The sequence below is a fragment of the Gallus gallus genome, chromosome 1 (assembly GCF_016699485.2).
Source record: "Gallus gallus isolate bGalGal1 chromosome 1, bGalGal1.mat.broiler.GRCg7b, whole genome shotgun sequence".
Classification (NCBI taxonomy): domain Eukaryota; kingdom Metazoa; phylum Chordata; class Aves; order Galliformes; family Phasianidae; genus Gallus; species Gallus gallus.
Window position 1 is genome coordinate 87,319,860 of NC_052532.1, and position 23,927 is coordinate 87,343,786.

The window sequence follows — 23,927 nt, forward strand, 5'->3', positions numbered from 1 at the left end:
TGCTCTGAAGTGGGGCGTCTTTGCACAGCTCACTACAAACATAGGGCAGAAACCTGCACATGTCCTGAAGGGATAGCAAGGGGAGATTTCATGGGTAAGATGGAAGGTATGAGGATGGATACGAACCCAGAGAGCTTTTTTAATAGATCAATTAATAGGAAAGACACTAAATTTGCTTATAAAATGCTTAAGAGTTTTATTCATTTCCTTTAGTACATGAAAGAAAGTAGTGACACAAAAGAAAGTCAAAGGCTGAGGAAATACAGGAGGTGAAAAGGAGGGAACAAAGCAAAAAGGAACAGTGAAGGATCTTAACATCGTGCTCTTAGAGACTTTACTCACAAATATTCAAGGTACAAATCTCTGTTATAAATTCTACACCACTTTGCTCCTCTCCTTGCAATTTTTCTGTAGGTAAAAGTGTCCACACCACAGCGGGCAGTCCTCCAGCCTTTTCACTCAGTATGTACTGGGGAAACTGCTGGGGAGACCACCGCCCACTAGCCATTAGAAATAGGGGAAGGAGTGGTGGTATCAGCGTGGGGAGGCAAGCCAACAGCTCACCCAGCGCTGCCCTAAATGTCACCCACTGCTGGAGCCAGCCCCAGGCCAGGCCTGCAGCCAGTGCGTGCTACATCTTCATCAAAGACAAAAGGCCCAGGGTTGCAGTTACATTTGGAAAATGTGTTTTCATTAGTTTTGTAATATGAGCTGGGGAAACTGGTTATAAAGATCCAGTCTTTTCCTTTCGTGCTCTATTGAATTTGCTCACTCAGAGTGTTTTTTCTTTTTAACTCGCCAGTTTGGAAAGTGCATTTCAGCCATGTGTCATCGCATCTACGCTGCCAGCTTCTGGCTGAAAACAGGGTCCTGAGCTCCTGCTTCAGGAGATGGGCTTTTTACTCTGTGTCGAGTCGTGAAGTTCTAGGCATCATACTGTGAGTATGATGATGGTTGCCAAGCCTGCTATTTTTAACCACGTGGATTAAAATAGATGTCCCTTTGTAGAACTGTCCTTCAAGTTTGTTTCTCTATGCGGCGCTGGGCAACCTTAGTGTGTCTGTTGGAAGGAATGTGGGGACTGAGCTTCTGTAAAGGCACTTTCATCTCATAATCAGTACTTGGAGATTTTTTATGTTTGCATGTTTTTTTTATCATTCCTACTGCTGGGGAAGGATCTGGGTACATGACTTGTTCTTATTTTTGTATTACATACTGTTATTTCATCCTCATCTTCACGTGTCTCATCTTCTGGACTCCTCTTTTCAAGCAAAGACTAATTTATTCTGTGTGAATACAGTAAAATGCTATGCATTTAAGAGGTTACAGTTCTTTGCTTACAATTACAATGACACTTTTCATTGTTAGTAAATCACAGATTCATAAAGTTTATCCTCAAAATACGATAGAAAATTCCTAGCTTATTCATTAACTCAATACGTTAAATATTCTCTGCATATTTAATGATCATTCATCAAGCCAGATTTTGGAAGTTGATAGATAGCCCGTGCCGTTCCATTAGTCTACAAGAATGACTTTTCTAACCTAGATTGTTAACACAGGAGTCCCTGAAAATCATTCCGCAACAAATTCTCCTACTTATCCAAGAAAAAGGGACTACATATATGCCAGTCTTAAAGAGTTGAAAACTTGAAGTTTTTTCTTTTCCTCCAACTGAGGTATCTTGCACAGTTGGACTGAAGTGACCGCAGATAGGAGAAAAGGAACTTCTTGACAGTCTAAATATTGAACAAATCCAAGAAGTAGGCTATCCTTTTGCTTTTGCTGTGATCCTCGTAGTTGTGAGCTGAGTTAGGTTAGTACTGTTCTACAGAACTGCTCTGGATTCTGTTTTTGCTGTGTACCTGGCACAGGTGGGAGAAAGATGGATTGCCATTCTAGAGCTGTTACTCCAACATCACTCATTCGTGTTTCGCCCACTTCAGAGAGATGAAAGGTACTGCTTTCTGCTGCCTGCAATAACAGTATTGCAGGTGTGCCTCTGAGTAACATTTGGGCTTTCTCACTTCGGTTTAGTGTAAACTGAGGCGCTAAGGGGAGCAGTGTGTCTAAGAGGACCAGGAGGGAGGATTAAGAAGTGCGTTTTCTCTATGAATGGACTGACTTTGAAAATAGTACTCCAACTAATCTGTCAAAGCAGAACACTGATGCAGTACACATGGTGCTGGTCTTTCTTTTCTCAAAATTAAGTGCTTGCTACTGACTGGCCACAATTAAACTCTCTGGCCTTTGAAAAGAGATGCTGTGGTTTTTACTAAAAATACTCTGCTTTGGCTGAAATAAGAGAATGAAACTAGATAATCATAGGATGCAACATTAACTAGAAAGACAAAAATGGATAGTCAATTTAGTCCAAAGCTTATTGGTCCATTATTTCATATCAACAGACTCTTCAAAAGAAATTACAGTGCTTACTCAGTGGAAACCAGAGCTTGTTCCCTTGCAGCACTCTCCTGGATGTTCTTTAGCTTAGGCAGTGTGTTGATGTGTGCATTTTCCTTTGGACAAATGAGGCAAATTGAATGCCCTAGGACATCTATAGATTTTGCTACTTTCCACTTACTTTTTCAAGATACTCAATAGATAACAGAGAGGACTGCAGACATCAGAAAATTTGAATGAGAAGAGTGTAAGTGGAGGATTTTAATTAAAAATGTGAGCCCAGACGCATGAAAAGCAACAGTAACATGAGAGGGAAGAGTGGCTAGAACTCGGGGACGAGGGCTGAGTTTTGCCTCAGCCTCTGCAGCGAAGTCCAATCCAAAGAACAAATGTGGGCTGCAGACCTGATCCAAACCAGGGCAATGTACAGCTCTGGGACCAAATCAATATCAGGAGACAGAGCCCATTAATCTGGTTTTGCCCCTTAATTCTACAATTTTTAGTCATTTCTACAAAGTCAAGTTGGTTGTTTCGTGATCCTGGGAAGGGGCTTTGTTACTTGACGTGGCCAGAAGCATGTGAGTGGGAAAGGCACAGGCTATGTGCCCTGTCTCTTCCTCCACCTTTCTAGTGCCAGGCAGAGGACTGTGATGAGTGTAGTCTATAGAGGGCAAAAAAGAGCTGTTTGAGTGAAGAAAGGTGTGACCAAATTCAGTGTTCATTTATTTTCTTCTACTCAGCTGGTGGATATAGAGTTAAAAGAAAAGAAAACCTCATCACCCATCTCTTCTTGGCTATCAGAGCATGGCCCATAAACTCCTGCCCCAGGTGAAACAGCCACCAATAGCAGGCCCTTGCCCTCTCTTGATGTCTGCCCGTTTTTTGTTGTGACTGTCCCAACAGCACATCCAAAAGATCTCAGATAGGAAGGCTAAGTTCAAGAGGCCCATGGTGAGCTCAGTCTGTGCAGCATCTGCTTTCTGTGAAAGATGTGGTTCCAGCTCCCATGCCGAGACTGAAGGGTGCCCAGACACAAGCAGGAGACAGTCCATGGAGAAGGCCTCAGCAGCAGCAGGGAGAGGAGCTGAGCAGTGCCAAAGAGAATGTAGCCAAGGATGCTACAGGTGCCTGTGTTTGCTGGCACCAAAATCATCATCCTTTCAGTGGGCTGTGTGCTGTGACATTTTGCTTTGTCCTTAAATGTATCTTTCCTTGACGCTTCCCTCCTGGAAATGTCAACAAATGATTTGTGCTTGTCTTTGAGGATGAGTGTGCACTTTCCAGGACCACTGCAATTCATTTTATCCCCACCAACCTGCAGCAGCAATTTTTAGACCTTTTATATCCTCTTACTGGGCAACTTGATCGGTTACTGGTCTCCAGCAAGGTGACAGTGTGTTTCACTGCAGCAGTGAGGCAGGGAATTAGGTGACAATTTTGTAACTTTTTCCTTCCACTTCCATTAACCCAGATTCTTTCTTTTCTACTCTTACAAATGTTTATCTGCCAGCCTTTGCAAAGCATCAGCATTTTTTCTGCTGTCTTTTCTAACCTGTGGACATTGCGTGGTATGTGGTGAACTATTCACTCCATATTTGTGATCTTTCAGGGACGTATAACTCCTTTCTATGTGCATTCTCTTTACACTTTCCTAGGAGCATAAAATGGGCAGTAAACCTAGCAAGAATGAGAAACAGTTTAGTGTAAGGGAATGACTTGAGAGAATCCTCAAAAAATGTGGAAGATGTACATGCTATTCAGCCTCCGAGGATCCTGAAGTTGAGAAGCTGTTAAAGCAATGCTGAGCATACCCAGGCTAACTTTGCTCAGCTTAGTTAGAAATTCTCCCTTCCTGTGCTTTTTTCATTCTCCCTACTTCATTTTCTTCATTAATGTATTTGGAAGGATCCTACCCTTCATTAGGAAGTAAAATGAGAGGAGATAAAGAAGGAAGGGAATGGTTTGGAAGGCCAGTCCTCCAAAAAATGTATACTTTCTATGTGGGGAGTATCAGATACCATAAGAGCCTCTATTTCTTGTTTCGGTAATTGTAGTGACCTGAATTTTTTGAGGCAGCATGATATAACTGCTTGTGCCTGTGAATTGTTTTTTCCCCAGTCAACAGAAACTGAGCTGCAATAACCTTAATTAACATTTGCATAATTGTGATTAGTAACTTACAAAAGTACTGTTGTAGTAACAATATAAAACATTATTTAACAGTTATTGAATTATGCTGCCTTTATTAATTATTTTAAAGACACAGTGAGCGGCAAACAGGATGTGTCTAGTTGATTATGTAATTAAACATATTAAGTAGCTGTAAGCTGAGATAATTAAGAGAATGTTGAGTACTTTCTAATGTAAGTAGGATCTACAGGAAGGCCAAATGTTTCCAGAGTAGTCCAGCTAACGCATCAAGGTCACCCAACTTGCAATTCAATTCCAAATTGTTTGTTGTTGTTCACTGATAGTTTCATATGCTTATTCTCAACAAGTGCTATTTGAGCACTAATGTCTAATTCAATTAAATGGTACATTTCGTTATTTACTGCTTAGCTTCAGCAGTGCTGAGAGAATTGGGGCCTAGGATAACTCTTTTTTCAATGGCAAATTATCTCAAGTATCAGTTGTGATGGATCCAGGACTAATTCTGGACTAAGATTAAAGCTCCGTGACTTTGCCTTGTTTGTGCTTTGAGTTCTTATGTGAATACTCAGAAAGCAGCCAGCAAACAGGAAGCAGTTACTGAAGCAAAGGGAGACAAAACCTGCAAATTCCTGAAGAAAACTGAAAGGATCTACTTGTGGCTACCAACCAATATCAGGTTACTAGAGATTTACTGCAGAAACAAGGGCAGTAACTCTCTTAAGAAGGCAGCATGGGAAGTATCCGCTGTGATTTTTTGCTTTGAGTTTTGAAAGCACTCAGATGACTAAGTTGAAAAATGCAGAACATTTTAAAGAGAGAGAAATTTATGCTTTGGTCTTGCAGAACTCAGAATATATCATCATTTTAAAAAGATCAGAGGAACAACAACAAAAAAACCCCTAAGTGAAAAACAGTGAGTGTCAAACATGATAAGGAAGTTAGTTTTATTCCCTCAACCCAAGGATTTATTATTAGAGAACCACTTATGGACTTATAAACATGCAGTACCACTTCTCCATCATTTAAATACAGCAACAATAAGGTTTCTCAGTGCTGTAGAACAGTACTGCAGTTTATATTGCTGTAGAACTTCCAGCAAATGAGACATTACAGAAAGAAAATCAGAAGATGATAGTACATCTTCCATTAAAACTGTCCACCTCTGGATTTATTACGGTGTATCTGGAGTTAGAATACAATGCTTATTCTTCCAGTTTTCTTGTATTTGTTCTTCTGTCATGCTTTCTTGGCTCCTAATTTTCCTTTTTCCTCTCAGCGTCACTGATCTGTGTGATAGCACATGACCTGAGAAGTCCTTGTAACTGGCTGCATCCAACAACCTTTACTCTGGTTCTGTTTGTTCTCAGGTATTTTTGGACATATTTAGAAATGGCTTCTATTTCCAGTCCCAGCATGTTAAATTATTCTGATTTAAACATGTTGAAAATTAGCAAAGATGTATGTTTTCGATTAATTTCTAAGACCCTTTTTTTTTTTCTGAGGTTGTACAGCTCTAAACTTGACTTTTCTTTATGTTTTGGAAACACTATGGACATGGGACTAAATGACAAGGAAGTGAATTATTAGCCCTCTCAAAACACTAAGAGAATCTGCATTTCGCAGAGGTCTCTGAGAAGTATGATGTATAATTTGGAGGACCCACTTCAAAAGTGACTGAAATAGAAACTAGAAAACCAAGATCTTTTTGAGTATTGTAACTAGTTTCTAAGCTAAAACAAACAAACTAACAAACAAAAGAAAATACCCTGGAGGTTATGCCTTGCAAATGAATCAAATGTAACAGACCACTATGTACTTTAATCACTACATGTTCAGGTGTTAGACTGAAAAATCCAAAATATCATTTCAATTTAGTATATAGAAGACCCACAGCTCTTTTTATTGCATGCTTTGGATATCCTTTTGTGCGTTCTCAGCTGTGAATTTTGGCTACACGTTAGGTATGGAATAATCCAATTTTGCACAGCAAAACTTGGCAGGCTCCACTGAATTTCTCTGACTCAAACATAAGATGTTTAATTTTGCACAGTCTCCACATCAAAATTGAAAATTCTTTTTAGTGGACAAAACCTACAGCAAAAACAGAAATTTTTCTGAAGCTAGTCACCCATCCATTAAAATGAGTAACAAGGAGAAAATGCTATTAAAGTTAAAGCATGTTAAAAGGAGCAACTTGTACCACCTCCATTGGAACAAATGAAAGAACAACAGATTCTATTGACAGTTGCTTTATTATAGGAAAAATCCTTTTAGGAGTCAGTGGATTGTATGGAGCCATCCTGTAAAGGCAGTCTTGCTGTTGTTAATCCCTGGCAGCTGGAAATTGGTGCTCTGGCTCTGTTCTGCCAACTACTTTCGTAGAAAAGTGGTAAAGATTATGCATTTCTACTCAACTCTGTCTGTGTCTCCTGCTAGAAGCCTTCACAACTGAGCACCCTTCAAAGATTCCCACTTCAGCAGTTCCACTTAAGAGTTCATTGAGCCAGAAACACTGGGCAAATGTGGTGGAATAAAGTCCTCAGCTATAAGCAAGTCTCACTTCTTGAGCAGTGCGAGTTGGTTCAGTTATGAGAGGTAGATGCTGAGATGGGCATCAACGCAGTGTAGTCTATGCTGTAGGTTTGATGCTATTGTCTGCACACTGTGGGGATGCAGAAGCTGTTAGTGTATGGTTTGGCTGTTCCCTTGGGTCTGCTGGGAGGGTACCAGTGCCTGGGAAAGTGATGAGCAAGAGGGCTGGTGAAGGACTGGAGCAGCTCCCCCAAATCCACCCACCCGTGCTCACAGACCCGTCCTGAAAATCTATTTCACCCTATTTAGTGGGGCAAAAAAAGCCTACTAGTGTCTGTGATTGCTCATTAGCTTATATTCATGACAGCTATTCCTAAGGAAGGGGACCTGTAGCCTCTGCCTTTAGCATGCAAATTAAGCAAAGTTTGGAGTTACTACACAAAATCACCAAATGCCAGGCTTTCATTACTGCACTTGGTTTTTCTGAATACAGTTTTAATTGAACTAATTATCACAGGCTTCCACAGGTATTTGAGGCTTTAACACAATACTTTATAAGAATTCTAATTATGCTCCCACTAAAGGCAGCGACAAAAACACTTCAGTGGTGTAGGATCAGAGTACATATAGTGCAGATTATTTATTTTTCTTGTATAACTAAATAATGACATAAATTGGCGAGCAGTACAACAGGAAGCCTTAAACTCAGGTACCTGTGACTGATTTATTTAGTATATGTAGATAGATAGACCCTCAAATCAAGAATAGGTAAAGCTAATAAGTAGATAAAACAAAAGAATATCTAATTTAAGATGTCACCAAGAATAGCATCCTGAAGCTGTGGAAGAGGGAAGCATCACATCTCACACTCACTCCAAGTGAGCTAGCCTGCCAACATCAGCCCTTGTGCTGCAGAACCTCCCTGGCACAGCACCTACTGCAAAGGCATATTGAGATTCCATCCCACACTTGCTGAAGTATGTGTGTCTAATTTGGTCATGGTAATTAGGACTCTGTATGAATTAATAATAACAATCTTATTGATTTCAGCAGGATTACTTATCAAATCATCAGCTAATATGTGCAAATAAAGGAGTGTGCTGCCCAGAGGAGTGGGTTTGAATAACAAAAATGTTTAGATCTGGTTTCCTACAGTGTTTTACTGTGCACTCCTTTTTACCCACTGTGACCATGGTTATGCAGTGTGCACAGTCAGTTATTTCAGAATGTAGAAAGGATGGTGGCTTTTGAACTAAGGAAACTAGTAGCCTGTCTGCTGCTGAAGAGCCAAATGGGATTCAGATGCCAAGGCATAGGGTACCTTCGGGTATCTGAGATAACTGTTCAGGGCAGTCAGGTATGACCATTCCCTTGCAAGGGACAGCCCAGAGGCCAGGCAGAGTGCTCTACAAACAGATCCACCATATAAAATGGTTCCAGACTCTCTGGTTTAGCCACCTCAGTCTCTCCTCAAATATCTGCCTGTGACTCCTATTGTACTGGAAACACTATAAGATTCTGGGAAAGCAGCCAGCTCTCCCCCAGCAGAAAAAGGTAGAGACAAAAGATAATAGCAAACTCAATCACATGATGCTCTAGTGAGGAGGAAGAGTAAGCTAACTTAGCCAAGCTTCCAATAAGTGTGTTGTGGGTAATCTAATGAGGGGTACGATACCTAAGAACAGTAAAGATGCAGGAACACAGAACAATAGAGCAGTCATCTCACAGCCCCTCACCAAGACCAGATCTCAAAGAGATACCTGCATTACCTGTTCTAAAATACATCATTCGTACAGACAAATTCCTCCATCTTCCCAAACAGGTCATTCAAGTGTCTATTTATCCTTAACACTCAGTGCCTTTCTCATTTTTTTATCAGCCTCATTTGCCATAGTTTAAACTCATTATTACTTTTCTTTTAGTGATTTATTGTGACATCTTCTCAATGTTGTAATCTCTTAACTTGTTTTTATTTTTTCTGCTGGGTCATGTTTCCTAGAAATTCACTAACTCTTAGTTAGCTTTTCTCAGACCCATCTCTTGCTCCTTACTGAATCTTTTGTGAAGTATATGAGGCTAATCCTAGCTCCCAGTATCTCCCTCAAATGTATCGGTGGAATCAGAACAGCCAAACACTAGGTGTATGGCTAATGCCAGCTGTCCCAAGGATTTCACAGGGCTGTTACCATCAAGAGAAAAGGGAATTTGCAAAAAAAGGTCAAGAGATAAAAGCCAGACAGAAAAACCTGGACTAATGATCATTCTTTTGCACAGCTATGTCTCACAGCTGATATAAAAGTTCAGATTTCATTCTCGAAATTGTCTGGACTTCAAAAGCTGTGAACATTTTCAGTGAGAAAGGAAGGCTTCCAAAGTTCCCTGTAGTTCCACTTGAAGAAAGACCTTCCTTTTTTCTTTAAGTCATTCAATATTTGGCTCTTTTTATCTGATCTTGCATCTAGTTCATAGTAAAAAATTGCAGCAGTAAAATTGGTTATTTCTCTCCCATCTTGAAATTAGATGGCACTGTGAACTCAGTGCTAGTGCACTCACCTCTACAGGACCATCTGTTTCTGACAACTTTAATTTTTCATAGTCTGAAAATGAAGCATTTGATTGTGGAGGAAGCCGCTCTCTGAACTAGTTCAGTCTTCCCGCATCCATGGAAAAGCAGACATACACAGTAGTTCAAAGAGACCTCTGAACTACCCTCATTCCACTCTGCCCAAAACAGCAAGTTGAAATTCAACATAATAATACTGTGCAAATGTTAATATTGCCAATAAGTTCCTCTGGGTTGGGGGGCAGAAGGGCAAGAGGGAGGAGTATTGCAATTGCAGACAAATCTGAACTGATGGACCATCAATATTTTGTCCATGAGCTCTCATTGCAGACACCAGAGTTCAAAACTGTCCCAGTCATCTTTACCCAGACATCAGCTTCCAAACTAGATGAGTAGGAAAATTCTCGAAATGGATTGCTTTGGAAACACTTTAAAGTCAAGGATTTGCTTCTCTTGAAGTTGCACTTGATTGTTGTGTTGTACCTGCAACAAATCATGAGAATTAAAGATTTTCCTTCACACTCCAGTGTGATTAAATAGGGTGTATGTTATAATATATACAAAAATATGAGTGCTACTCTGAAAGCAATGATTCATATTTTATTCCGCTGACCCAAGACGTCGGAGGCAGATATTGGTGGTATGACCGTAGAGGTTGAACCCTTACATATTTCTGCCATGTGACAGATGGCAGCAGAGGGGCAGTCTGACAAAATGACATCTGACATGGGAGTGCATGTCGCTGAATTCCTTCATGCAGGAAAAATGGCACCCACTGACATTCATTGACACTTGCTGAATGGTTATGGAGACCATAACCATGGATGTAAGCACAGTGAGGTGGTGGGCAGTGCATTTCAAGAGTGGTGACAGCAGCAGTGGGTCAACTCCACTGGTACAGATGTTTATGAGCTTGTTGATGAACTCTTGTTCATTGCTGGTGAAAATGCATAGCTAATCGTGACAACTATGTTGAGGAATAGTGTTTTGTAGCTGAGAATTTGCTCTATCAAACAGCGCTATTATGCTCGTTGTATCTGTTGTAGTTTCCAGGGAAATAAATAGGACACATTAGTTTTGGAGCAACCAATGTATTTATAGTACTTACCTTAAAAATATCTTCTTAGTGAACTACCACCAAAGAGTCAAAGGGTCATATTAATTTCTGGCATAATGTATGTTCAGATCAGCTGGTGAGATATTTGCATCTCTTCCAGATGAAATCTTAAAGCTGAGAAATTGTAGTAGCTAGGAGAGTATTGTTGAAATAACTAGATTCTCTACTTGGCACTTTAATAGCATCTAAACGGCATATTTTTCAGCTGTGAAATAGAGGTCTTTTCCACTGTTCTGGAAACATGGGATTCAAGGTGACTTCATGGGGTGTTAATGGATGAATGATCTGCGCCCTGCTAACAATATTTCATGAGCAGCAGTGTAGCAAATAACAGTCTCTTACACTGAGACACCACAAGCCATCTGAAAAAAGATATTGCGGGATTTAACATCCCCGATTTAAGCAACTTTCCACAGGAATATGCTTTGCCCACTTCAAAGCACAGCATGTCCCCACCATTAACTAGCAGTTACTTAGATTTAGAAGTAGTGATGTCAGATTTCCACTCTCTCCCCCCAACAATTGAATCCCTGATGGCTAGTGAATGGTAAGGGCATTAGTTTTTCCTCAATATGTACAGAGGCATATATATGGAGCATGTGTTTTTGTATGGGACACATTTTTTAGTTCATATAAACTTGAAGAAATGCCACCTTTGAGACTCTGTGGTAAAGCAAATTTGATTTTAAGCTGTTATGCAAAGTTCTTGAGCATGGAAAGGGTACTCCGAAAGGCAAAGTGACCTGTGGAAAGTATGGGATAGCCAAAGTCCTGCTGATAAGGTGGCTAAAACCAGCTGATTAACAAAAATAAAAATGAAAAATCAATTTTAAAATAAAGGGAAAAGAAAAGAGGATGTAAGTAGTCAGTGATATTACAGCTTCCCATGGGTGCTAGAGGTGCTCAAGGTAACTAATGCCCTTTAGAAACACTGCTTCTGTCCCTGAGCAACCTACACACTTCTGTATTACATCTTGGACATCTCCGTTCTCCCTTTGGCCAGAGTTTTCTTAAATATCTTTCATGATTTTCCTCTTCCTTCTCCTTCTCCTCATCTCCTCTTCTGCCCATCTTGTCTCTCTTGTAATTACATCATTGAAGAAATTTATGACACACAATAAGGATAGGCCAGGGAAGGATTTAAGGTGAGGTCACACGCTGCTTTCTTCAAAATACGCTGCCTTTAAAATCTAGTTTCTTTCGCTTTTTCAGGTGCTAGATGCTAACATACACTTTTCATTGGAAATAGTATTAGAGTGATCAACATTTTAAATGGAACGAACCTATTCTGAAGAAGAATATTTGTAATGACATGCATGATTTCTAGTGAAATCTTGTTCAGGCTTGCTCTCAAGGGCTTTCAAACTATTATTTAAGGGACAGACGCACTAGAACATGACAGAAAATATCTGCAAATAGCTTGACTAATGATTTGTTTAGAGTTTGAGATATGTTTCCAAGAGTCAAGGTCTTGCTGTTTATCCATTTCGTTTAACAATTGTTCCTGTTGTTAACTTCCACCAAAATAAATTGGCCTGCTAGCATTAGAAAAAATATCCCCTGTAATACCTACTCCCACTGATAAAGGGAAAAACCCTTTGAGTCCAAGCCCTCTGCTTTGACCCATCACAGGGTGAGTATTACACAGAAAATGGCAAGCTTAAGTGACGTTTTGATGGAAGAAAATGATAATTTATCTCTCATCTTCAGCAGCTCAGCTGCTGTTGGTATAACTGTTGTGATTTTATTCCTTTGGAGTTGTATCGCATCAGGATGAGTAAAAAAAATGTGAGTTACCCTAATCTACATGGAATTAAGTAATTCAAGTAACAGTGCCAACAGCAGTCACTGATGAAGGACAAAAATTAATAGAAATTCATAAATGTATTTTAGGTCAGATTAGTTTTATTTTTATTTTTTCTCCTTTCTTCTGTCTTTCTCCTTCAGGCAGAAAGAAGATAAAGGACTCTTCCTCTGTCATACAATACCCAGTAAAAGACAGCAACTTCCTCTTTCCAAAACCACCATCAAACATTTTTAGAAGTACAAAACACCACTATGAAGATTTTCTGGAGGGCTGACAAAAACACTGGCCAATATGCAGCCCTCTCAGCAAACTCCATTGCTCCTGCCTTCTCTCTCACTTAGATGGGACTGGGGTTTTCTTCTCTACTACAGCCAACTGCACAGGGCAGTAACTTCTCTTTCCGTTCCAAGACATACCTATCAGCAGCAAGAGAGGTTTCCTTTCAGAGGAAGCTATCTCTTTGTCTCACTCCTCTTTCAGGTTGTAGCAAAAACCTTTGTGACCGCTCAGTTTTTCTCTTCATATTGTTACAGTTCCCTGCGAATTTCCACAGTTGTACAGCTAATTTCTTCCTTTGGGCAATAAAATGCAGAAGAGAGACTCTTGGAAACATCCAGGAAGGCCGAATTTTCCCTGATTAAGTTAATTTTGCTTGGCATTTTCTTTTGCTCTTTCTCTCACTGCACATGCAGCCAATTCCCTTGCAGAGCTCAGCATGAGCAGCAGCCTGTAGAAACAGAATAACAGCACTTTGTCTGCAGCAGGAGCTCTCAGTGCTTGGTGCTTTTGCTTACACTTAACTGGGGAAATGGAGTAGGGAACCAGAGACCTGAATGAAGGAGAGAATATAAGGCATGAGTGGCAACCTCCTTATTTTAACACCTGAAGAGCACATGCAAAAGAAAAGAGTTAGTCATTGAAAGACATGTCTCAGAGGGGTTCTGCCCTACAATGACCTTTTCTTCCTGTTTTACGCTTTAGTTATATATTGTCATTCTCATACCTGTGAAGTTACAGTGACTTGTCATGTAGTGAGAGTAACAGCATCCCCGCAGGAAAAAAAAGAGGAATGACACTAGGCAGCTGATCCTCCCAGGGAAGAGGTCATTTCTGTCCTCAGTTGGATAGAATTACCACTCACTGCTAGCTCATTCCATTCCTCTCGAGTTGGTATCCAGACAGCGGGCAAATTACAACATTTGGAATTTCCCTGACTGCGAAGAGAGGAGAGATTTATATATTCTCCCTTGGAGAAGTGTGTAATAAGGATTAATTAGTTCCTTCTTGTATAGCTGTTAGTAAAGCTTTTTTTTTTTTTTTTTCTAGAAGAACCAAGTGCAATACACTAGTGTTACTAAATTGGTGTTTAACCTAATGACTCTTTCCTAGCTGTGGCTTTACCAAGGAAAGAGAAGAAACGGGTCTTCAGTATATCTCTTTGAATCCAAAGCTAGCTGATTACTCCTTTAATTGCTGGATGAGCCCTCAGTTATTTCCCATCATTCTCCAAAGATTCCAACAGCCCACGTTCACCAGTGTCAGCTGTGGACATGGCGTAAGCTGGTATCGCTCCACCAGAGAGACCGCACCAGGATACACCACAGCCTTGTCCCTTCCTGGAGGCCTTTCACATGAGAGTCTGCTGTGGACACCCTGCGGTGGCCAGACTGCACACATGAGACCAGACTTACAGTGGGCTAACCTGTCCCTGCACTCAGTTTTGGCGCACACACACAAGTGATATGCTTTCTTCTTGCTATGAGACACCTGAAGTTCACCCAGATCTCTTAATGCTACTTTGCCCTGTATCTCACAGTAGGTCCTTTTAACTCCAGTCTCTAAATGAGGCAGAACTTCCCAGCCATGGGCAGCTCTTTTAAATATAAGTATAAAAGCTATGCTAGAGGAAATGGGTTTTGTAAAGATATTTGATTATGAAATCAAATTATTTCTCTACTGTTTTCAGTTTTGGCAGCTAACAGATGGTAACAGTGAAAAAGGGCTGGGTTTACATGAATTAAAGGCATTCATACATGCTTGTGCTTTAATCTATATTGAAAGTAGAGTGTTTTCAATTATGACATGAGCCTATGAGATTTTTTTCTCTTTAAAGCAATAGAGAGAAAAGCCTTAAACCCTCAAGGAATTGTTAAATGTAGGATTATACACGAATGCCATAAATTATTCTTTCTTATGATCACAAATGGTAACAAAGAGATGATTTGATGAGTAAGATCTCTACTTCCGGCAACAGGAAACACCAGCTACAAGTTAAATAAAGGCATGGATAAAGAAATTGCTAGCTGAATTTCCCTGAAACACAGAAATAGAATGCCAAAAGCATGGAAGTCTAGGAATGATTTGTGATCTCTGGTGTCAGGGAAGATCACTCAAAGAGTTGTCTTCTGACTGAAGAGAAAGAATAGTTCCTGTTCTGTTTCAGAGGAAGTCAACCAGTACATCAGCACTTTCTTCAGAGTCCAGATGTACTTATAATTTCCAGCTGACGTCACCATAGTGAGCTTTTCCTCCACTATTGTTTGGGCTTTGGAAGGAGCAATACAAAGTGGGGACTAGAGTCCATTGGTTCCTTATTCTCATACTTTTCTTACCACAAGCACCCTTGCCTTCATTCCCTTCAAGTCACTCTTTCCTGTTAGGTGTCTAAAATCTCTTTCTTTGAGAAACACTTAATTACTCTAAATACATCCTCATTTGTCTAAATGTCTACACACTGCAGGGACTTGAAAAAACACACATTATATATACTCTTCCTTCAGCTCAGCACTTAGCAACATTGCAAATCTTTGCTATTTATGTTTCTGAAGGCTATGTTATTAGATGCAAATAGTCTAGGAAAACTCTCTGGTTTGAGATGTTAACTTCTTTATTCAACTGCTGGAGTGGCTCTCAGAAATCTAAATAGTAAGGGTTTTGTTTATTTTTTTGTTTGTTTTTATTTTGTCTCAAACCTTGCTTTTCTGTACAAACACCACAGCAATGGCCACAGGGGTGATACTCACTTGCTACTGGAAATTGAAGCAATGTAAAGATGAGCAGAAATAAGGTGTCCAAAAGAGCTCCGTGTAATGTAGCATCCTGAGAACCTATTACCCACATAGTATGAATAGCCTATAATGGATTTCAATACATAATGAAAAAAAGAATTTGTATCCCTATTTGTTATGGTTCCTTGAACATATCAGTACCATGCCTACTCATTCACGATGTCTGTAGTTCCTATTAGTATAATCTTCCTCTTTTTCACTATCCCACCTTCTGTACATTTTCCCCAAGCAGATTCTATTCAGTCTTTTCACTTCTGTCTGCCCCTCTTGTGTGGACAATGATAAGAGAAAGTTTTGTTATAAAGCAGTGGTTCAAAGTTTTGTTACTGGAAGATCAGCAGAAAAAAAGTAATAAAAGCTACAAAAAATATGGTGAAAGAGGCATTTAGGCTTACCTATAAACCATGTGTCAATACCTTAGTCACTATGAAAGAGGGCTTATTCATATCTAGCTTTATGACAACTCCTTTGTTTATACAACTTTATAATTTGTTTTGCTGGAGTCTAATCAAAAGTGTATGCATGTGTCTGTGTGTTTTTTATCTGTGGCTATGAAGTGCTTTTGGAAAAGTTAAGATACTCAGCTTATTTGCAATAAACATTCCTATAGGCTTAAAACCTCCAGGGATGTTGTGTAGCCTCTCTCCTTGGAGATCATAGAATCATCATAGAATCATAGAATGGCCTGAGTTGAAAAGGACAACAAAGATCATCTAGTTTCAACCCCCCTGCTATGTGCAGGGTTGCCAACCACCAGACCAGGCTGCCCAGAGCCACATCCAGCCTGGCCTTGAATGCCTCCAGGGATGGGGCATCCACAACCTCCCTGGGCAACCCATTCAAGTGCGTCACCACCTTCTGTGTAAAAAACCTCCTTCTAACATCCAACCCAAACCTCCCCTGTCCTAGCTTAAAAACATTTCCCCCTGCCCCACCACTATCCACCCTTGCAAACAGCCATTCCCCCTCCTGTTCTTACTCTCCCTTCAAGTATTGGAAGGCCAACATGAGGTCCCCCCAGGACCCTCTCCCCTTCAAGATCTTAAAAAAAAAAGAAACTACATATAGTCCTCAGTAGCCTGCTCTGGTGTCCCTGCTTGAGCAGAGAGTCAGATCTGAGGTCCCTTCCAACCTCAGCCATTCTGTGAAACTAAAGGAGTTAGAGCACAAATGAATCTGACCCTGAATATCTATTAAGCGTTGATGAAAGCAGAGAGGAATACAATTTTAGCATAAGTAATGTGGTTTTCTAATCTAGTAAAAAAAAAAAAGGCACTCTGTGCCTTTATCACACTTCCAGACCCTTGGTTCCTTTGTTTTCCTCATTTATTTACAAATGCAGTTCTGATAATTTAAAAAGTGAAACTGTGTGGTTTGTGGTTTCACTTATTGTGTTTAGTTTTTTGTTTTGTTTTGTTTTTTTCAAAAACCTTTTACTAACTTTAATTGACTCAAATCCATACGATACTGTCACCAAGATATTTTCTATATAAATACTTCTTCTTATAAGATCTTCCTGGGTTGAAAGACTTAGCTGCTTTGCTAGAATTAAGGGAATGTGTAAGATAAGTATTTTAATCAAGAAAGAGAAGGAAGGAAATTCTTTGATCCCTTTTTTTCCAGTTTCAAAAATCAAGCGTTTGGAATACCAACTGTTGGAAGCATAGAGATAAACAAGTGTTTTTTGCAACTGTGGCAAGACAAGGAAATACATCCAAACTGATGGGAATAGGTTCTGTGTGATAGTAATATCCATGAGAAGGACCAAAAAAATTATTATTGTAATGTTTTTCTTCATTTATTCTACCAAGATAGTAAATTGTGTTAGGGGTCTTCAGCCTTAGCTGTAAGCAGTTTACGACACATGAAACAAGATCACCCCAATTGCTTACAAGGAATGTTCAAGAAGTTTCAATGCATCTGAGGAATTTTAAGTGTTGTTGTTAGTATCTCTTTTCCTTGTTTATGCAATATAGTTAGCAACACTTTCCTTTGGCCAACCTTTAGGCAGCTTCTCTGTGTAGAAAATAATCTCTTTAGGGTCGACACAGTCTCCTGCTATATGTTTAGTGATGTCTAGCTATGTCTAGCTCCAGAAAGCATCTGAGAGCTATAGCTGTCCAAAAGAAGTAGAGAGGAACCCTTCTTATACCTCTGGGTTTTCTGATATGAAAGTGAGAATATTTCACCCAGAGCTGCAGAAGATCAAAACTCAAATAGTATATTTCTTTTGAGGGAAGAAAACTCTGCACATATTTCATCCTGGGGTTTGTGGGCCTGGGCAAGGGGTTGCATTTTTTAAAAATAAAAGCTTAAGAAAAAATGGTCTGGTCTCCACAAACAGTAATACTAGAAGGTGTAGTAATTATTGAGACTGACAGCTGAAATGTCTCGTTCGTTCTTGCAGCGTAGGCCCACAATGTTATGAGCTATCTCCAAAAACAGATCTTTTACATAAAATGGAATCTAACACTGTTCTACAACAGTCTGTCACAAATTCCAGAAGAAAGCTGTCTGCAGCCCCCTGATATTTTACACTGCTTGGTGAAAGCAATTCCCTTGAAGAGCGAAGGAAAAAGAAAATGAGCAGTGGGTCCCACAACTCATCTCAAGTTTCCTTTGGTGACTTTCTTCCATTTCTTTTTCATGAGGTCTTTGACAAGCAGCAGCAGCTATAAGATTTTCATTTCCTGAAACACTTCTTGCCAGGCTAAACTAAATGCTATTTTTTCTTCACTTCCCCCCCCCCCCCACCCCCCTTTTTTTTTTTTTTTTTTTTCCTTTTTACTACTTCTTTTATGATAGATGCACAGCATGACTGGAGAGATTCATGACCTACTTTTCCCACACTGTATATCGAGCTTTGTATACTTTCTGATATTCAGTAGGGAGTTCTCTTCGGGACAGTTTATGTTAGTCTTCCGATGGCAGAACTGTAAGGCAAAGTATAACTCAAGCTATAACTTGAGTACAAGAGGAAATTTTAACACAGTCCTCGAGGAATAAGAGGTTGCTGAGTGTCAGTGAACAGGTTTCTATATCTTCAGTAAATAAAGTCCAAATTGAAACAAAGAGACAGCCTCCTTTGCCAGTCACTTGCTAAGGTTTAGGCAGTAGGACAGGTCAAAAATTGGAAACTGTGGAAAAAGGTCATATGAACCCACTACATATCAGCAAAGTAAGTATAATTAGACACAGAGACTAATCATTTTATATGATGCTGACTAACTCTCCTTGTCTTCAGTAATCTTTCATCACCTGTGGACCAAGTGGACATCTGACAAATGCCACAGTATCCCAACAGTTTGTGCCATGTCAGAATGTCCCCCAGCCAGAGCTGTTCATCAGATCATTGGGTGGCAGCATTGACATTTCAGTAGATGTGTTTAATTACGTGGGTGAAGGAGGCCCATCATCAATAGCACTGACATTTCAAAGAGCTATCATCTCAGGATAAGCCATCTCTAAAACTAATCTTTTTCCCATCCTTCTCCATCTTCCCTGATAAATAAAGCTGTATGAGTCAGATTTTTAAATGCTGGTAGTACCTAAACAGAAATACACAACACAGAGAAACCCATATAGGAACCCATAAGCATCCAATCCAGGTTGAAGCCCTTGCTTCCTTGGCAGGCCTGGTTGTTTCATTCAACATGTGGCTTTGGCTGTGCATGCACACTCCAGCACTGCTTCAGCCAGAAAGCAAAAAGATTCCCTCCTGTGAGGCTGATAACTAACTGAGCATCTCTCGGTCACAGCAGGGCCCTATCCACCCCAGCATGTCTGACAGCCTGCTTATGGGGGAAGACAAACGTTCCTAACTGATTCCCTTTATGATTTTTCTGGTTGCTCTCCTTGGGTACCTATGAAGAGCACAAAGTAGGACAAAAAAGCTCAAGAGTTAGGCCCATTTTTGTCATTCACTGCTGCCTGCACAAGAGCTTTTGCTGACAGCTGAATTTTCATTTTGTGCCTAGCAGGCTGTCCACTCAACATGTGAACATTGAATATTTTGAAAGATGAAAATTATAACATTTCATCTGAGAGAGATTTAAATAGAATGGTCCATTGCTTTTTTTGTTTGATTGTTCGTTTGTTTTTAAGTACGAAGTTCTCTTTATCATCTTCTGCCACATTTTCCCCAAGACAGCAAGTAATTTTTAATGATTAAAATGATTTCTTAATAAGTAAAATAATTTTGCAAAAGCCATGGTTTTGGTTTTAAAAATGGCCAACATTATATTTGTTCTGCTCACTGTAGCATACAGTTCCACTTAAAGAAATTGTTCTTCTCTGTTAAAGCTCTTCCCATAGGGTAAATCTTTTAAGGACTATACCCTTAAAGCAGAAGGCGTATTTATGGCCATGCAAAAACAAAAAGGCTCTTCTGTAACATTCCCAAGGCAGCTCTCTTGAGCTGAACCATTGCTAGTGTGTTTTTTTAAGTACAACCTTACCGATTTGCTGCAGTCTAGAAAATGATTTTATTTTTATTTATTTGGAGGAAGATGAAGAAAGTTACGTTAAACCACTGAGCCTGACTCATGATCACCTACCTAAGCTGCTTCTCAACCTCCTCTGTGCCACTGATGTAGTCATCCCTCTCTTCAATGGAGGCTGAGACCACAGCAGCAAGACTACATGAAAACATGTGTATGACAGTGAATACACACTGCAGGCTTGTGCAAGCACACATATATCTACACAAGCATAATGAAAATGCACTCAGAATAACTCCTCTACAGCCATTTGTTTTTCTTATGTTGTTTCTGTCCAATCTGACTTCATGTCAAATTCAACCAACACCTTTCAACTGTATTTAATTGCTCTTTTTCAACCTAAAAAGTTAGGTGGAAAGAAGTACTTATTTTCAGTCTTACAACATCCAGCTCCATGTTATAAGTACATTTATAAATGCTTTTTATATCACCCTTGTCACCGGTAATTTCTTTTTCTTTTTCTTTTTTTTTTCCAGAACCACAACTAACTGGCTGAAGTATGAAAATTGCTGAAGGGCATTTTCTATCACACTTTGGGCAGCTGCACATGAAATTGATGGAAAATTACCTTTCCAAGGTGAGGTGAGTTTAATTGCTAATTTGATGAAAGGGAGGAAATACTTAAGACACTTTGGCCTTGGAAAGCGTGGAAGGATCTTGGAGGAGGATGAGAAATTTTCTGACAAACATCTTGGTAACAAAATTTCCTACTGCTTGTTCAGTGCGTGAATTCTTTTTTGATCATCTTTGAAAGGTGAACAGAAACAACCAATTCAGAAATGTATAAAAATCAACACTTTTTAAAAATTACAAATTAGAAACAAGAGTCATAGTAGTGAGGGCGTTCTACGCAGGAAGAGTTTGGTGTACTGTGTTTTGATCAGGTGAAAGGTGCCTGAGCAACATGATTTGATGAGAGACCATTCAGACGGTGTTGAGTGAAAAGCTTAGCTAGTAAGGAAGGAAAGAAAGAAATGTGAGAGTTTGGGTACGTGAGAACAAGAGGAAGGCTGCACAGACTGAGCATACCATAGTATGTCCATTGGGTCTGTCAGGTTACTGAAGACACTTTACCTCTGTGCTTTTTTCCTACTTTCTCAGGTCCTGACATGATGTTTTACAGTAGGACCCTCTTGTATGTTATATACTGAGTTGGAGGTCTAACTGCTTTGTCTCCCTAATGTCTTTTATATTTAATTCTCCAGAGATTACTTCTGAATTTAAATCTATCTCCAGGGTTCCTTTATTTTTTCCATTTTTGTTGCCTTATTGTTTGTTTCCCTGATAACTTTCAATTCAATTATCCTCATTCTCTTGCATCTTTTCCTACCTGTATTTAAGTACAGGAGTTGTGGGCAGAAATATGATTTTTTTTCTCCATCTCTACATCTTTCTTTCCAGTTTAAGCTACATCTAAGCTACATCCGGCAAGTTGATCAAGATTCAATCTACACCAAACCTTTATCAACAAAAATAATAATCAGAACAGTTGCTGTCTGGAAAACAAAAAATGTCCTGTCTGTACGTCATCCTATTCTGCTGTAGCTATTCACTGATATATGCAGTGCTGAATTCTTTGGGTGTAAAAGTAGGTACTGTGTTCACACAGAACATCTGTCTTTATCTCACTGGCTCATGACATATCATGAGCATCTGTCTTATGGATATTGCAGCTTCATTGTTAGCTCCTCTCATCCAATCTTTTATTTTGGGTAATGATGGGTTTTGCGAATGCAAACCATTTGCCACTGACTTTGTTTTTTTATTAGGAGTGACTTATGTTTCCAGTCCATCCCTTAAATTTTAGGACAACACAACATTTATCATAGTGACAAAATGATTTAAATCACTGTTGACACTGCCACTTTGGCATCATTATAAATACCTTGGTTCCACAGGATTCAGGCTGTGTGATGAACTCCAATAAATTTCTTCCTTAATATTGTCAGAGCTTGAAATGAAAATGTGTGCAATAAGGAAAAGACAGAATTGTTAAGGTGTCATACTTATCGCTTTGAAATAAATGGTGAGTTTTTTTAATCTTTGCCATCAGAAGTGATAAACGTTTCTGTAGTTGTTTATTATCACTGTTCTGAAGCTCTCCTGTGTTCTCCCTTTGGTTGTGTAGAATTATTAGGATAGGCCAATGAGAAGTATTTTGTATTTTGATGTACAGATTTAAAACCAGTGGCATATAAATCAGTATTTGCCCTTTCCTCAATATCCTCAGCATCTGCAAGAGTAGAGGAAGATTCTCATTGAAACCAATACCATTTCTTATTACACTGGCAGGGAATATCATTCTTAAAGAAGGAACAAATCATACCTAAAATTCCTTTGAGGTTTTTTTGCTATTTTTACTCTCTGAAACAGCTTAAGATGGCCTCAGTGTAATCAAGAATCAGATTCAGAGAAATACTGTGTTGATAAAAAGAAATACTGTTTTTCATTTTTGCTGTAGATTTTTGTGTTTTTCCATACAGTGTTTTAGGGCATGTGAAGAACTTTTAGTAGAAATCAATGAACATTAGTAATGATGAAGTAATATAAGAAGCTGCATTTCATAGAATCATTTTTACAAGCAAGATATCAATGTGTTGCCTTATAGGATTCACAACACGGGGCAGCGCTAGGGAAGAAAGAAACTATAAAACATGTAACCCCACTCGTCTCACATAATCTGCACAGAAATCTAAACGCAAACCACTGACAGCTTTAAAATGGAGCAAAATATCTTTAGCAGTCTCACAAAACTGAGGGAAATGTCACATCTAAACCAAAACCATAAAAAAAGGAGGAAATAAAGCACAAAAGAAGCTGGGGATTTGCTGACTATTTTAATAGCTGGGTAGAGAAGATGAGAACCAGACAGTATTTTCTATCAGTTTAAAGGAGCAGAGTCACACTAAAAGGCAAGGGCTCTGTTGAGAGCTGCCGTGAGATAGGGAGCACTAGGGACCTAGTACTTCCAGTGCTGGTACTGCAGACATCTGTCCTCTGCACAGAGTGAGGATGTTCCCATCTCTTCTCTTCTGGCTCCAGAGGCAGGCTGCCATATGCCTGGTCTTGCCAAAGCTTCCCTTAGTAAAGGAACTTGTGACTCGAGGCTCCCCAGGGCAGACATAAAGCCTGCCATTTGCATTTTTGTTTAAGACAAGATACATTAGCCAGCACTTCTTATGCCTTGCATATAAACACCAGCTTGTACTAAGAGCAGCTCTTAGCTGCTCCATCTTGCTTGAGACTTTAAAAGGCTCATTTTTGCTTCCTGGTGTTCACAACCTGAAAAACCCTATATCATGCAGTGAAAAATACCATTGTAGCAACCTGATCTGATCTTCTGAAGAACCAAGCCCAAGAGACTAATTAAGAGAGAAGGATGAATTAATATTTCTTGCAAGAGTCTGGTGCAAAACCTGTACTACAGAACCTAAAAACTCATTGTCTAAATGAGTTAAGAATCAAAGATAAGAATAAAATGTATACCCTTTGCTTTTGCCATCTATGTGCCAGTGAGCCAAGCCCTGAAAGCTGGCACAGCATCAAGACTTCTGCAGGAAATATCTCTGTATACTAAGATGGATGACAGATGAAACAGTAAAAAGTTGTAATCAGGAATGTATAATCGTAGGGGATTTTATACCAGTAAAACAACCTACAAAAGGCTTCTGCTATGTAAGGTCACCAAGGTCATGGCACCACAGGCATCTTCCAGATTAATTACTACTTGCTTCAACAATTCCTATTTGAATCTGGAGAAAACTGTGGCTTCCATTTTGGCTCCCCT

At 39.5% G+C, this 23,927-nt stretch overlaps 1 long non-coding RNA gene across 3 annotated transcripts in view; it reads left to right on the plus strand.

Moving 5' to 3' along the window:
- LOC112530378 overlaps positions 1 to 22,178 on the plus strand; it is a 327,141-nt gene extending 304,963 nt beyond the window's left edge. For all 3 annotated transcript variants that reach the window (XR_003071999.3, XR_005862045.2, XR_006930999.1), the window contains 2 exons: positions 20,617 to 20,717; positions 21,542 to 22,178. This is a non-coding gene — a long non-coding RNA (uncharacterized LOC112530378). The remainder of the gene's footprint in view (positions 1 to 20,616; positions 20,718 to 21,541) is intronic.
- The last annotated feature ends 1,749 nt before the right edge of the window (positions 22,179 to 23,927 follow it).